Source organism: Struthio camelus, chromosome 9 (genome assembly GCF_040807025.1).
Source record: "Struthio camelus isolate bStrCam1 chromosome 9, bStrCam1.hap1, whole genome shotgun sequence".
Taxonomy (NCBI): domain Eukaryota; kingdom Metazoa; phylum Chordata; class Aves; order Struthioniformes; family Struthionidae; genus Struthio; species Struthio camelus.
Window position 1 is genome coordinate 19,888,305 of NC_090950.1, and position 13,625 is coordinate 19,901,929.

Sequence of the window (13,625 nt, forward strand, 5' to 3'; positions counted from 1 at the left end):
AAGCTGGGTTGAGCTGCTTTCTCACTTTTGACACTTCTTGTCAACAGCTACAGAGTCATTATACCTGGTTGACAAGGAGAAAAAGCTTCTTAGAAAGGGGAAAACACTGCCTTCTGGCGTAGCCACAGCCCGGGGCTATTCAGCAGGGCTGAAATGCCAGGGACACTTGCTGGAGGGTGATGCACCGCTGCTAAGATGCATCTCCTCTATGCGAAGGAAGAGGAGGGCCCAATAGCCCTGGAGAAAGGCATTGCCCCTCTCTGTGGCCTCAGATTAGGGGTGTCTGTGTGTGTGTGCTGCCTACCAAGGAGCCAGAGTTGAGCTGCGGCTCCTTCAAGCCCACACAGCACCTCTAGAGAGAACAATGAAGATGGATAAAGATAAATGCATCGCAGCCTATTTTTGCAGGAGGACAAAGGAAGAGGAAATACAACCCAATCTGCTGGGCTGTCACTCCAGTGGGATATGAATTTTGTCTTTCAGTTATCCCAACACATTAGCCCCAGCTGGCTGAACTATAACTGCCACAGTTTGCTAGAGCAACACAGTTTGGGATGCAGTGGGGTATCTGCACCCATTCAAAGAAAGTGGGCGCCCTACAAGCCCTTCAGAGCTTGCCAACACAATCACATTAGGCAGCAACACAGGCATCCTCCTCCCACTATCCAGTTCCCTTATAAACAAGGGCTGGAAGATGTTTGTGCTTGAAGGGGGAGGGGGAGGCAGCTATTTCTCAAGAAAACAAATCCAATTATTTGTATTAGAGTGAATTTGTATAGCCCTTGCTATCAGAATAAGCATCTTCTGCAAATCCTAGAGCTTTAAATCAATAAGTCATTGCTATATTTATGTGGGTGGAGGACTGGATGTTACTGTGGTGGGACGGAGGTGAGGTGGTTTTACTTTTGGATCTTTGTTGAGTTTTGCTTTTTGCAGGAGGGCTTATCCGGGAAAGAAACAACTAGAAGTTTGGACTGCTGCCTCTGCCATTTACCATGCTCTCCTAAGTCTCTAAGGCTGAAGATTTTTAACCAGTCTGCTAGTAGGGTACCAATATGAGTTTCTGACTGATCTACATGAAACCTACAGAGGCACCACGCAGCAACTGTAGTGCTTGAAAGACTGTAGTGAGTTCCTGATAATCAGGCACCAGACAGCTTCCAGATGACTATCCCCTAAACTGAACACATTAGGAGAGGCTTCTGAAATCTGTGCCTCTGTTTCCCTAGCCACGTTTAGAATAACCTCTTCCCACCTCGCACCAGAGCTGCGTGCCTTAATGTCTCTAAAGTGCTTAGAGATGCTGAGATGAAAGATAACATACGAGTGCGAAGTATAGCTCAACTCCCTGAGCTCAGCAGTCACTGGAGCTGATGGGGATAAATGTACCACGTATCCGCCACTGAAAACGTGGGTTCTGAGCCTGTCCTAAACAGTAACTACTTAAGCAGCAGCTCCCTTCGAAGAAGTCATCTTTGGGTTGGTTGGCTGGGCGAAAGGAGCCCCTGCAGAGAGGAAACACAGAAATGCAATATACCACTATGAAAAATAGATGTTTCTTCCAGAAAAAAGGGCTCTGATCTGCTCTGATAGAATTTGGTGGCGAGATTTCAACTGATTTCAGCAGGAATATGATGGAGCTGTTCAGGTTTATTAACCAGCATGTTAAGAACCCAGCCAAATATAATCTGAAAAGCTATTTTTATCTCTGTTTGTTTTCTAAATGATTAAAAACCCAGTTTAAATATTGCAAGGAAAACTTTAAATCGAGCAAGAGAAGTTTTGGCTTCCTTCCGAGTAGAAGGCAATTCCCCAAAACGCTACTGCAGATCTAACAGATGGGAATTGTTTTTCACTCTCTAAAAATCTAGTTCCATTGCACTGAGATTAACTGTAATTAGCTCGTTATTTACATACAGGACAAAGGTATGATGATAAAGAAAAACAACCACAAGCAGAAATAACAGGCAGAAAAAGGCAGAAAGAGGTAAAAATTCCCTCTGAGAAGAAAATGTCATGTCTTTCTCACCAAGCAACATAATTGTTATAAATATATAGTTAAACACAGTTCCACACCATCCTGTCAGCACTAAGGGTAAACATTTAGGTCACAGTTTTCAAGATTTTACATACAAAATGATTGAATGTATAAGAAAGAATAGTCCCTCTGAATATCATGAAAATATCACGTCCCTATGAGCGGACAGGATCAGGCCTAAGAGAGAAAATGTTTTATTTCGGTAATGCAAGGGATTAAGCAAAACTGCAAAAGAAACATACTGCAGCTTTTCTGTTAAAGAGACAGAGAGGTATTAAAAACTTTTTCCTGCTCTGATAACACCTCAGCTTAGTAAAGCCGAAGAGGCTTCTAAAGTATTTACACGAGTGTGTGATCCATGTTGTCTCTTTGCCTTTCAGTCACACAACAAAACTGTCCAAAGAGTTTCATGTCAAACTAATTATCAGTCTTTTACCATGCTATTTCTAAACTATGACTGAGAATTGTGAGATTAGCCTTCCGCTTTGCAAAAACACTGAGGGGGAAAAGAAATCCTAAATAGCACCCAAAATAAGAAGCTGTTTTGTTCCAGTTTAGCAGCGACCAAATCATGGCCGTACCTTCTGCTGACGGCAGCAGCTCAGAACAAAGCGGTTACAAACTGCGGGGGGAAAGAAACCCGCCGGCACCTCGGCCGCGGAGCTGCAGGCAGACAGACTCCAGAGCTGGTGGGCGGCAGCAGGTCACCCCTGGGCAACTTTGCTCGCCTTCTGCCCCTGTGTCTGGCCCACCTTGCACAGCTGGAGGGGCTGCCTCAGCCAGGCAGCACAGAGGACCCAGCTCCAGGCTCTGTTTACAGAGGCAGCGAAATCCATGAGCTGTGGCAGGAGACAGGCAGGGGAGGAAGGAGGAGAGCGGGCAGTGTCTGAACTGTGAGCTCCACTGTGGAAAGTGTTTCAGTTCCCATATAACATGACACTGTTCACAGATTTCTACTTATATAGGCTTTTCCATACATCTATTTTTATTCCCAAAGTATCCCCTGTCACTGTATGATAAAAAGCAAGACTGGACAGCACAGCTGAAGCTACCAACAGATATCTGAACGCCTTCACATGCTGGTTATAATCTTCCTAGCTGTCCACCTAGCTGTCCACCAGATTGCTACTGCAATCTGTGCCCTGGGAGTCAAGCTAGGACACCTTCTCTCCCACACTGCCAGTTGCTAGGGTCTCCATGGCAAGTTTTTGCAACCCAGAGTCTTGCTAAAATGGGAAGACGTTTGACAGCAGTTTTGTGGAACCTGAGAGAGATGGGGAGGAGGAAAGGAAGTTATCTGCTTGCCAAAACAACCAACATAAAACTCCAGAACATAACAATAAAAGAGAAGAAGGAATAAAAGAACATGTTCTTGCCTCTTAATCTGAAGGAGCGAAGTGCTTTTCCCCTAATGCTGGCATCTGGCACATGCAGGTCTTGTAGGAATAAAGCTGGGACAAGCTTTCTCTCCTTTCTCCTTCCTGTATGAATATTTCAGAGGATAAAATTACAGCACCAGGGCCAGCAAGGAGGCATTCCGCATCCCTCCACTTTTCCAGGCACCATCCGACCTCCCACCACACTGCTGTCCCAACCCCTAAAGTCTCTCTGACCCGTAGTTCTTTCTAGGCACCTGAAGGTCAGGCTACCCTGATGCGTGACCCTGGATACGAGCCTGTTCAAGTCCAGCCTTGTGCAGCACCCACCCACTTTGCACACTAGCAAACGCTCAGATGAAGAATACCTGTGCAGAGCCCCAAAGGTCTGGCCGGTGAGACCCCGGAGCTGTACAGCCCCTCAGCATGGGTGCAAGCTTTCCCTCATGGACTTTGGAGGGACTGGGCATGGGCAGACCCAAGCATGCACAGCTCATCCTATGCAGTATGTCAACGCTTTGAACTCAATCTACGTCCAGAGACAAGGGAAGGAGGTCACAGGGCAGCATGCGTGTAAATCTGCTCTCTGCCTTGCACAGAGGCATTGCTTCAGCAATTTAACCTCTCATCCCATAGCTCCCTGCTTCATCTCCGTGCAGCAGCTCCCACCTTCCCGGTTCCATGTCTCCAGATCGTTTTGATGCCCTGCAAGCTTCCACCACCCCAAGTCCCTCCTCATGGCTTTACTCTCCGAGTCCCCCATTATCCTACCTCCTTATCCTTCCAGGAATGGAGCAAAGGCTCCTACAGAGAAGGTATTCCCACCAGCAGGAACAACTCTATATCTATTTCCAAGTAAGGAGAGCTTCCGAGTCTTAAAGATTAACCTTTTCAGCTTGCCCTTCCCTGCTCACCAGACCCAGGTAGGATACAGAGGCAGAAAAGCAGGACTGCCTCCAGCACTGAGCCCTCTCACCACAGAGCTTTTGGGTTGGAGTGATGCTCTCCCCTTGCAAAGAGGAAAGACATTTCCTGCAAGGTACACAATACAACAAGTAAATCTTCCGGAGCTGCCAAAAGCAACCCGTTATAAATGGCCCTCTACGTTATGAGATAAGGACTCTCTACAACACAGCTAATAAATAATATCCTGTGATCCTCTGTGTATGGAAGTGTAAGTTCAGTGACAGTTCTGCTTACCCAAGAGGGACCAGAGTTAAAATCAGAATGTCATAAAAATACTATTTTTTTAATTAAATTGCAAATATTTTGTAAAACAGATAAGGAGCTCGCTGCAATCTCCCAAGTTCAGAACTAAAAAGCCCTTCCTAGGACAACAACACTAAAAACATGGAACAAAGGCCATCTTTTAATAAGAAAAGAAGATCTGTAAAAGAAAACAGAATTTTACCCAAGCATTATTGCCAGCTATTCACAATGCTAGGATGGAAAGAGAGTGTGCATGTGAGAGTGGATTTATAATCTGGTTTGCAATAACATCCTAGGGCCCTGAGATCAGGATCCCATTGTGCTAGGCACTGTACAAACACACAGAGAAACCCACCTAGGCTGACGAACAGGCACAGCCACTGTAACCAAGGGAAGTGACACTGGTACAGAAAAGGGTCACCTGAAGCACTGGGGCCCTGATGGTCTATTTCTTCCCCTTCCTTTTCAGGAAAGCATTCCCACCAGCCTGTCTCCATCCAGACACCCCCACAAAGTGCTTGGCGTAAGGGGGCAACTGATCCCAACAAACACACAGCAAAAAGCATCCTGCTGCCAGCATCTAATCACTGTCAGACTGCTTTCTCAGATGTGCCTTTTCCACTTCATTTTGCTGCTGCAGCTTAAATCTGACCCCCTTCCTCTCCCCCCTTCATTTCAAAGATCCATTTGACAGCAGAAGGGGACAGGTATCACAGGCTCACACATTTGAAATGCAGCTGAAAATTAAAGTTGCATTCATCAGCGCCGGTAGCAGTCTAGCTAGGGAGGAACATACCCAAATCTCCCTGGTCCAAAGGAGGGAATTTAAGCAAACCGCTCTGCATTTGATGTAACGGAGCTGCAGGAGCGGCTGAGCTACGCACTCGCGGTCCTGCAGCTTGGCTCCGAGGCGCGTTCAGAGCCCGCGCGTCCTCCGCCGGGGGACGACGGTGCCTAGCGGAGAAGCCCCCCCGGCTAACGCGGCCTCTGCCTCGCCTCCCCCGCCCCTGCACCCCGCCGGGCCGCCCCGCGGACGGGGGCAGCCCACGGCACGCTGCTCCCTCCGGGACGGGACGGCTCCACCGCGGGCGCCGAAGCCAACTGCCGTAGGCACCTCCGACCTCCCCGCGAAGTGGCGCGCCGCTACAGCCCCTCTAACGCTTTCCCCCAAAAAACAAACCCTCCCCCCGCACGCCGCTTCTTCTCCTCCCCCCCCCCTTTCCGCCGTGTCTAATGACTACCCCCGAGCGTGGGTTACGGCCGGCGGAGCACAGGGCTTCTGCCTTACCCCAGCTGCCGGCAGCGGCGAGGCGCGGCGCGAAGCGGGCCACGCTGGCGAAGCGCCTTCTCCGGGCAAAAGTTTCCCAGGGAGCGCGGGGAACTTCCCGGCCGGGCCGGGCCGGGCCCCGCCGGCGCCCTGCGGCCCGGCACCTCCGGCCGGCGGCGGCGCGCAGCGGGGCCGCGCGCGCACCGCAGCCCGCCCCGCGCGCGCGCACCGCGGAAACCGGCGCGCGACACCCCCTCTCCTCCCCTCCCACGCGCGCGTGGCCCGGCTCACCTGGGCGCGCGCAGCCACGTCCCGCGCGCGCTCCTGCTCCTGCTGTTCGGGCCGCCTCGGCCCCCGCATTCCCCCCGCGCCGCGCCGCCCCGCCCCGCCGCCCCCCGCCTCCCCCGCCGCGCTGGGCCCGCTATGCAAATCAGGAGGATTTCTCCTTTTCTAACTCCCCCCCTCCGGGTCCTTTCCAGATGTGCAGGGCAGGGGCGCGCCCGCCAGCTGCGCCCCCCCCCCCCGCGCCCAGATGTGCGAGCGAGCGGCGGGGGCGGCTCTCCCTTCTCCCAGATGTGGCCGCGAAGAGGTCTCCCGTATCCGGAGGGGGGCCTATTCCAGCTGTTGAGCGGGAGGCAAAGGGCCTCCCCCCATGTTCCCCCCCCCCAGCCTCCGGGGGGGAAGCGGCGCGGCCCAAGGGCGCCGGCCTCGCTGCCGCCCCCCCGCAGCCCGCTCCTGCAGCAAGGCGGACGGGGCCCTTCACACTTTGCCGGGGGCTGCAAGCGCAATTGGCCGCGCAGCACCTTCCTTTGGCCCTAAGCGAGCTCCGGGCAAGGCAGCGTAGCCCTGTCTCCTGCAGAGAGTGGTGTCCCCTGCGGGGAAGGAGCAATTCCTCAGGCCGCGGGGCTGCAAAGGTCCCGCGATGTCCATCTCGCAGTTTGCACGGTCCTGCAAGAGAGGAGTTGGGTTACATGGCCGTGCAAGGGCCATGGCTCCCTCTCCTGGCTCAATTTGTTCTCCCAACTTTGAGCTTCTCGCAGTGAAGTGGGAAGCCGGAAGCTGTCTAAAATCAGAGCTCCCTCTCCCAAGCGGCTAAATGACATTCGGAGTCTTGTCAATAAAGCACCAGCATAGCGTGCAGAGTCCTAATATTACTGCTCACCCTCTCCGCTGTCCGCCTGTCACTCGCCCTGTGAGAAAGCAAAGGGCTCAGAGAAAAGGTGTCTTTGTGCTATTTCCACTTCTCCTCTCCATAGTGCGCTAAGAGTGCAGAGCTCTCGTTAGCAAGAACTGTGGCACTGCACAGGGCCTAGCACGATGCAGTGCAGCCTCACCCCAGAGAAGTGGTAGCTACTCAGTCCAACGTGTTAAATATGACATGTCTGCCGTGGTGGGACACGTCTAGAGGTACTGAGAGGAACGGCTCTGCCACCAGCTGGCCCTTCACTTAGTGCCTGCAGGTCTTTTTCAACATCCGTAGGAGCCACTTGGCAGACCTGGTGCACAGCTCTGTATCAGTGATACCAAAATGGCACGCACCCTTTACCTTATCTCTGCCACAGACATAGCCCTGGTGAGACTAAAATATTTCCAAGGAAAACAGTAGTGATGCTGATGAGTGGAAGAAGAGTTTGCAGAAATTTGTGCCAGCACCTTCTCCTGAAGAATACAGCCAGAAATAATCAGTACAGTCTCTATTGCAGGAGTGCTCTTACCCTGAGCAGGGATGAAAGCTTTCTGTCCCCCCAGGTTGGCCGGGAGACTCTGTTCCATCCTGGCAACAAATGACCCTGCCTTATGCATGCTTTTGTCTCCTCTTGGCAAGCTGACACCAAAGCCATATATCTGGACACAAAGCCTCTAGTGCTGAGGAGGTTTCTATTAGTTCAAAGTGCTGCAGCACATCTTAGCAATATTGGCTACAATATTCCTTCCACACTGGACCAAGCTCAAGATCTCAGTCCTTATCTCCAGTCCATGGGCCCAGGAAATCTAGAAGACCAAAGTTCACTCCATCTCCTGAAGCCGCAGTGCAGGGACTGCTCCTGGGAATCCTACTCCCTGCGCAGTGGAAGCATCTGCAACAAACTTGTCCTGGAGAGCAGGGCCTGGTCAGGGTACCTGGTGCGTCCTCTCACAGCTTCTGCTAGCACACATCTCCGCACCCATGTAGGTGAACACTATCGACGCGAGCTGTTGTGAAAGGAGGGCCTTGTCCTCATCAGCCCACCCCAGCTTGTCAGGGTCGGCATATTTGAATTTTCCTCCTCCAAGGAAGAGTGACTGTGGCTGCTGTGCCACAAGGTGAGAAGGTGTTATGATGGGAGGCCAGGCTGGCTGCTTGCTCCTCCTGCTCTTATGGTTCATATTTTCCACCTGCACTACCCTGCAGGATCAGCTATTCCTCTTGAACCTTTGTACTCTTCCCTTTCCAGGGCACAGGAAAAGCAGGCAGAAACTTTCTTGTCTCAGCAGCTTTCTTGTCCCTTTGGTTAACTGCCCTTGAAAAAATGTCTACTTGACTCGTGTCTAGAGTCAGCTCTACTCAAGCCATCTCTAACCTAAATCCATCCAAGTATTTCAAGCAACATGTTAAGGCAGAGCTCTTTATAGGCTAATCTATCACACTTTTAGGGCGGATCAGTCTGTGTTTTGCCCCACGCTAATTGCACAGCTCCAGGATCTGAGCCAGCTTGTCTGGAGTTACTTTATGCGTCTGTACCCTCAGCTTCATTATTGAATATAGACAAAATTGGAGTAGCAAGGCACATTTTGTGACCTGTATTTTCCACCATACCTGTATGTGGAATATATGTGCTTAAAAACTTCTGTTGAAACAAGACAGTCCACTTTTCCTCAGAGCAGGAATAACAAAGGCATTACGTATTTCAGTTGTGATACTTCATACAGTTGTGGGAGTAGCTCAGCTGCTCTGGTGACTGATGTGTTATAAGAGTTAAATAATAATGATAATAATAATAATGATACCCTGTCCTATATAGTGCCTTCCATCCATAGATACACATCTGAGATAGGACATGCTGTTACTCTTGCTTGGGAGGATCTAGGCACTGTTGCAGTACTAGTAACGCAGGTTAACAGTCATCTATACATACATGCACCCTGAGAAATTCGCACCATTCCAAAATCTTAAAGCCTACCTCCATCACTGCATATGATAGGCTTTACACTAATGTCATTAATTTTCTCTGATTTTGGTGGAAAGACAGAATTCAGTGTTAGACCCTTGAAAGGCTTATGACCTAAGGTTCAAGGCCAAGTTTCCAGAGACTGTTTTCAGACTAAAGGCGTTATCAAAATCCCAAACTACACCTGCTTGCTTGTTTTCATGGGAAATATTTCAAACTCTTTTTGCTTACAGATCAAAAAAATCAGCAACTCCCTACTGTAAAATGAGGGTAATATTGCTGTCTTGAGCTCAGGGCTGTCATAAGGCTTATTTTCGTACTGCTATTTTTTCTCCTATCTGCTCTCTGTGCCAGTGTGTGCTATTTCTATGCAGGGTTAAAATGCAGCACGGTTACACCCTAGAGTGAATTATACTACAGTTTTAAGAGCAATTCAGTAAACACAAAACATTTTTAAGCACAAAAAAGGCAGCATTATGCCACAATTTTAGGCAGGGAGCAAAGAGTAGCATTACTAAGTGCAACCACAGGGGAGGACTTTAATAACAGAGGAATGTGTTGGAGTGTAGCCAGGACGCTGGAGCTGCCAGTATTACAACTGCTGTGAAAATATTCCACAGACCTTCAGTTACAAGTGGCCAAAGACCTCAGTTTGCTGCTATTCTCCTTTTCCTGTCAGTTAACTTTAGAACTAGATACACACAAGGAACCTGGATCACACAGTCCTGTTCTCTGCCACGTGCCCCACAATGTCATATAGTCCTTTCCGTGAAGAGACTAAGCTCCATCTTAAAACAAGTTCATGTTTTCTGTCCCTGTTACTCGTCCTAGAAGATTTTCCTAAACTGTCCAACTCCCTTACGGTCAGAAACCTTCTTGTCTTTTCCATGGCCAGCTTATTCCCACTTGTACTGGCACCAGCATTGGCTCTCATATCAGTTCTGCTCCCCACTGTTTACTCAGGTATTTTTATAGAAATTGTTCTTGCCTCCTTTTCCTCCTAGTTACACAAACAAGCTTTTCAGTCTTCTTTCCTAAACGACTCTCCATTTCCCTTGTACCTCTTCTCTGCATCTGCTCCAATTTAAATTATTCTTAAATAATTTAAGAATATGGATATGCATATGGATTACAAATTTAGTTACAGTATTAAATGGGAGGAAGTCTCACTGATGCTTTGCACAATAACATCAGATGCGCAATTTTTCCCCGAAATACCTCACCTTGTAATCCCAGGATTGTATTTATCTTTTCAGAACTAAACTGTAGTGGTGGCCCATTAGTCATCCTTTGCTCCACTATTAGACTCATATTTCTCCTCCACTCCCGCTTCCATGGTAAATTCCCAGATTATATCAGGAACTTGTTATTATTCTCTTGCCAGGTTCCAGTTCTCCTACATGTGTTCTAAGCCTCATCCTGCATGTGGTTTTCTAATTTGTTCCTAGCCAGCATTTCTGATACTGGGAGACCAAGGCAGTTTCCTAACTTCTGAAAGACATGTTCTTGCTTGTTATTTTACCATTTTTCCTCCTTCCCAGTTCAGGAAACAAGCCCTACGCCACATATAATTATAGTCTATGTAGTTATAAATGAATGTGCCTTCTGTGTTTTACACCTACGCTTTGAATGGCATGGAGAAGAGTATGCCTGATAACCTGAGATACAGGACATAGAAGAAACCAGAGAATGAAAGATATTCCTAACATAGCTGCACATGGACCTCCCATCGCCATCTGTCAAGGAAGCTGAGGTTAGCCACACGCAGGTGTAATAGCTGAATACTGTCTGCTGAAAACATTTTCCAGTGAGGAACCTGTGCCTGGCGTCGCAGACGTATGGCTTTCAGGCTTGCTCATTTACTAAAATGCACAAGGAGTTGTAACTGTTCCTGCTTCAGATGATTTTAACTAATGCATATGATGTATTTATAGGCCATATTGGCTATATCTAAACCAGATCTCAAATCATCTTATTTCCCAGGCGAAGCATGTTTTATGAACCTCTGTACATGAAAAAAACTAGTACAGTGATGAGGGACTGGAAGTGCAGCTTCATTATGAGTTCATCTACGTTTATTCTTGAGGATCTAGTATATAGCTGTTGTCCATTGTCATGCGCTGAGTACTGTTGGTGTCTCTTCTCATCGTGTTACTGTAGTGGTAGGACTGCTAATGTGAGCAGTTCTCGAAAGGGAACTTGACCTTACATGACTCGCACCTAAGCCCATTCAAATATCTGTCACAAATGGTTTGAAACCACCTCAGGCCAGAGATCTTTTCCAGTCCTATGAATCTGTGGTTCATATAAACTAAAACTATTTAAAATCAGCATCGGAGAGGAATATCGTCTCATCCTGCCAAAGGCTTCTACTTTTGCCAGGTGTTTGATCCACAAGTATACACATGTTGAACAAAGTTCATATTCAGGATACCTGAACATCCTTTAGCACAATGCATTCAAACGTACAGAATTTGGACAACTTGTCTGACCTTAGAGTTTGCAGGAACACTTGTCCTGCGTGCACAGATATAGATTGAGTTGGTCACTTCAGCTGAGCAAGCCTGACTTCTGTCTCAAATAGCCTTTAAAGTAAGCATCTAAACCTGGGTGCTAATTAGCAGCAGCTGACCTCACCTGCCCACTGAGACCAGTAAGAAGCAACAGGCTGTCAACAGATTAACAAAGCTAGATAATCTGAATACTTCCTTGGCCCTGTGGACAGTTCTCTACTGCTGGGCATTTCTTCACAGAGCGGTCTCTGCAGTTGTTTTTTGATACCTTGTCTCTCTGTCCGATGGTTCACTGACCGTACTTTACTTGATCATTGCAGGAGAAAGGCACTGAAGTAACAATGTCTTTCCTGAGCAAACGGAGCCAATTAAAATATCTCTTAGGAAAGGATCTACTTCAGAAAGTAGGAAAAGCCTTGAAACATCATGTTTTCATCCTATTTAATTGCAAAGTTTCTGCCTGTCTTGACACATTTATATATATGTTTTGAAGTTTTGATAGTTTTTTCCAAAGTCTTATTTTCTCAACAAAAACAGCCTTTCTGAGTAACTGTCCTATAACAAACTGCAGTGGTCATAGAGAAGAGAGAATATTGTTTGGTGAATGAAGAAACTTCTATTTGTATGCTCCAAAGGATTATTATTATAACCAGTAACAGGTTATTTTTTCCCCTAAAAATGCAAGATCATTCTACAGAATGGCCTTTTAAATCTTTGATTTCACGTCAGTGGTGATAAAGCAACATTAAGTTAAGGATTTCTTAAGGAAAACAATCCTTTTGTGCAACTCCTCGACAGGTCATACAAGTAACAGAAGATTTTAGGAGCAAACTCAGAAACTGCAGAAAAACTTACACAGTCCCTGGAAAGGGCAGCTGCAGGTTAGTGAGGCCTAGATATACAGAAATTCTATTATTTCCCAAAAACTAGAATTCCTCGTGACGTGCTGGCATGTTTTAACCAAGAGGCAAGACCCCCAGCTCCTGTTAATCAGTGCTGACCTAATGGAGCTGTAGCAGCTCATGCTAGTGGAGGTTTCTGGCAATGTCGAGTGCCGTGGTTAGGCAGAACACCCGTCTGCGCAGAGAACAATTCTTGGCATTCTTGCATCTCATTTCATAGGTTAGTGTATTTCCAGGCATTTGAAAGTTCCTTTCTCTCAATAGCTGTTGTCCATTGTTATAACAATGGGCATAGCAGTCAAAGCAGAATGGCTAGTTTTGCTCTAAATCCGTTGCCCTCACTGGTTTTACGTCTAATGTGAGTGTAATAGGTTTGTATTTGCACAGTTACCGAGAGTGTGCTCTCATTCCTCCCACCACAACTGCTTAAATGGAAACTGGTATGATTATAAATGACATCATGTGCTCTGTGAGAGCAGAGGACAGGATTCAGGGATGATCATGGCACCTTCCAGCCCTGGGCTTCTTCTTCTATCTTGAAGGGAAAATTAGGCTATTTTCTTTCCTATAGCAGGAAGAGGGATTGAGCCAAAATTTGCAAGGTTGCAATAAGTTTTATTAGTCTCATAGGGCATAAAAAGGTTGGGCAGAAGCTTTTGAAGCATTGAGTGAGCCACAAGAATATTTTATTAACTGTGGGTGATTTTCAGAGAACAGTTGTAAAGATCATCAGAGGAAGTATTCAATTTGTATGAAGAACAAGGAAAGCAAGCTGCATGCATATGTGGGTACAACAACCTACAGCTCTGACAGGAGTGTGGGCACCTCTAAGGAAAAAACTTTGATTAGGGCAGTTAAATTCTGCAATGTAAAAAGACCAAATTAAGCCAAAGGAAATTGAATATAATTACAGGCAGCCTTAAGACACAAGCCACGCTTTTTGGGAACTCTCCTTTTTTTTTTTTTTTTTGGTTTGGAAGCAGATCACCCACCTGTCTATTTCTTTATAAAATGAGGGATCTTAAAGATCACTGAAGAGGAGGGAATCAAGAGCAATGCATTTGTTAGCAAGTCATAAATTTGCAGGGAGAGAGTGAAAGGAGCAGAAAAAGAATGAACCTCAATTTCACAGGGGCAAGAGGCTCCCTCTAACCCAGGCAGTTGCCAGGCT

At 47.4% G+C, this 13,625-nt stretch overlaps 1 protein-coding gene across 11 annotated transcripts in view; it reads right to left on the reverse strand.

Annotated features, from left to right (window-relative positions):
* The window catches only part of IL1RAP (interleukin 1 receptor accessory protein), a 55,315-nt gene extending 49,039 nt beyond the window's left edge, over positions 1-6,276 (reverse strand). For 2 of the 11 annotated variants that reach the window (XM_068953635.1, XM_068953646.1), the window contains exon 1: positions 6,182-6,264. The gene's annotated coding sequence lies outside the window, so the exon portion shown is untranslated. Of the gene's footprint in view, positions 1-3,414; positions 3,520-5,911; positions 6,079-6,181 lie in introns of those variants that run through there. The other 9 variants (XM_068953633.1, XM_068953636.1, XM_068953634.1 and 6 more) reach the window with 9 other exon arrangements.
* Positions 6,277-13,625: the final 7,349 nt, after the last annotated feature.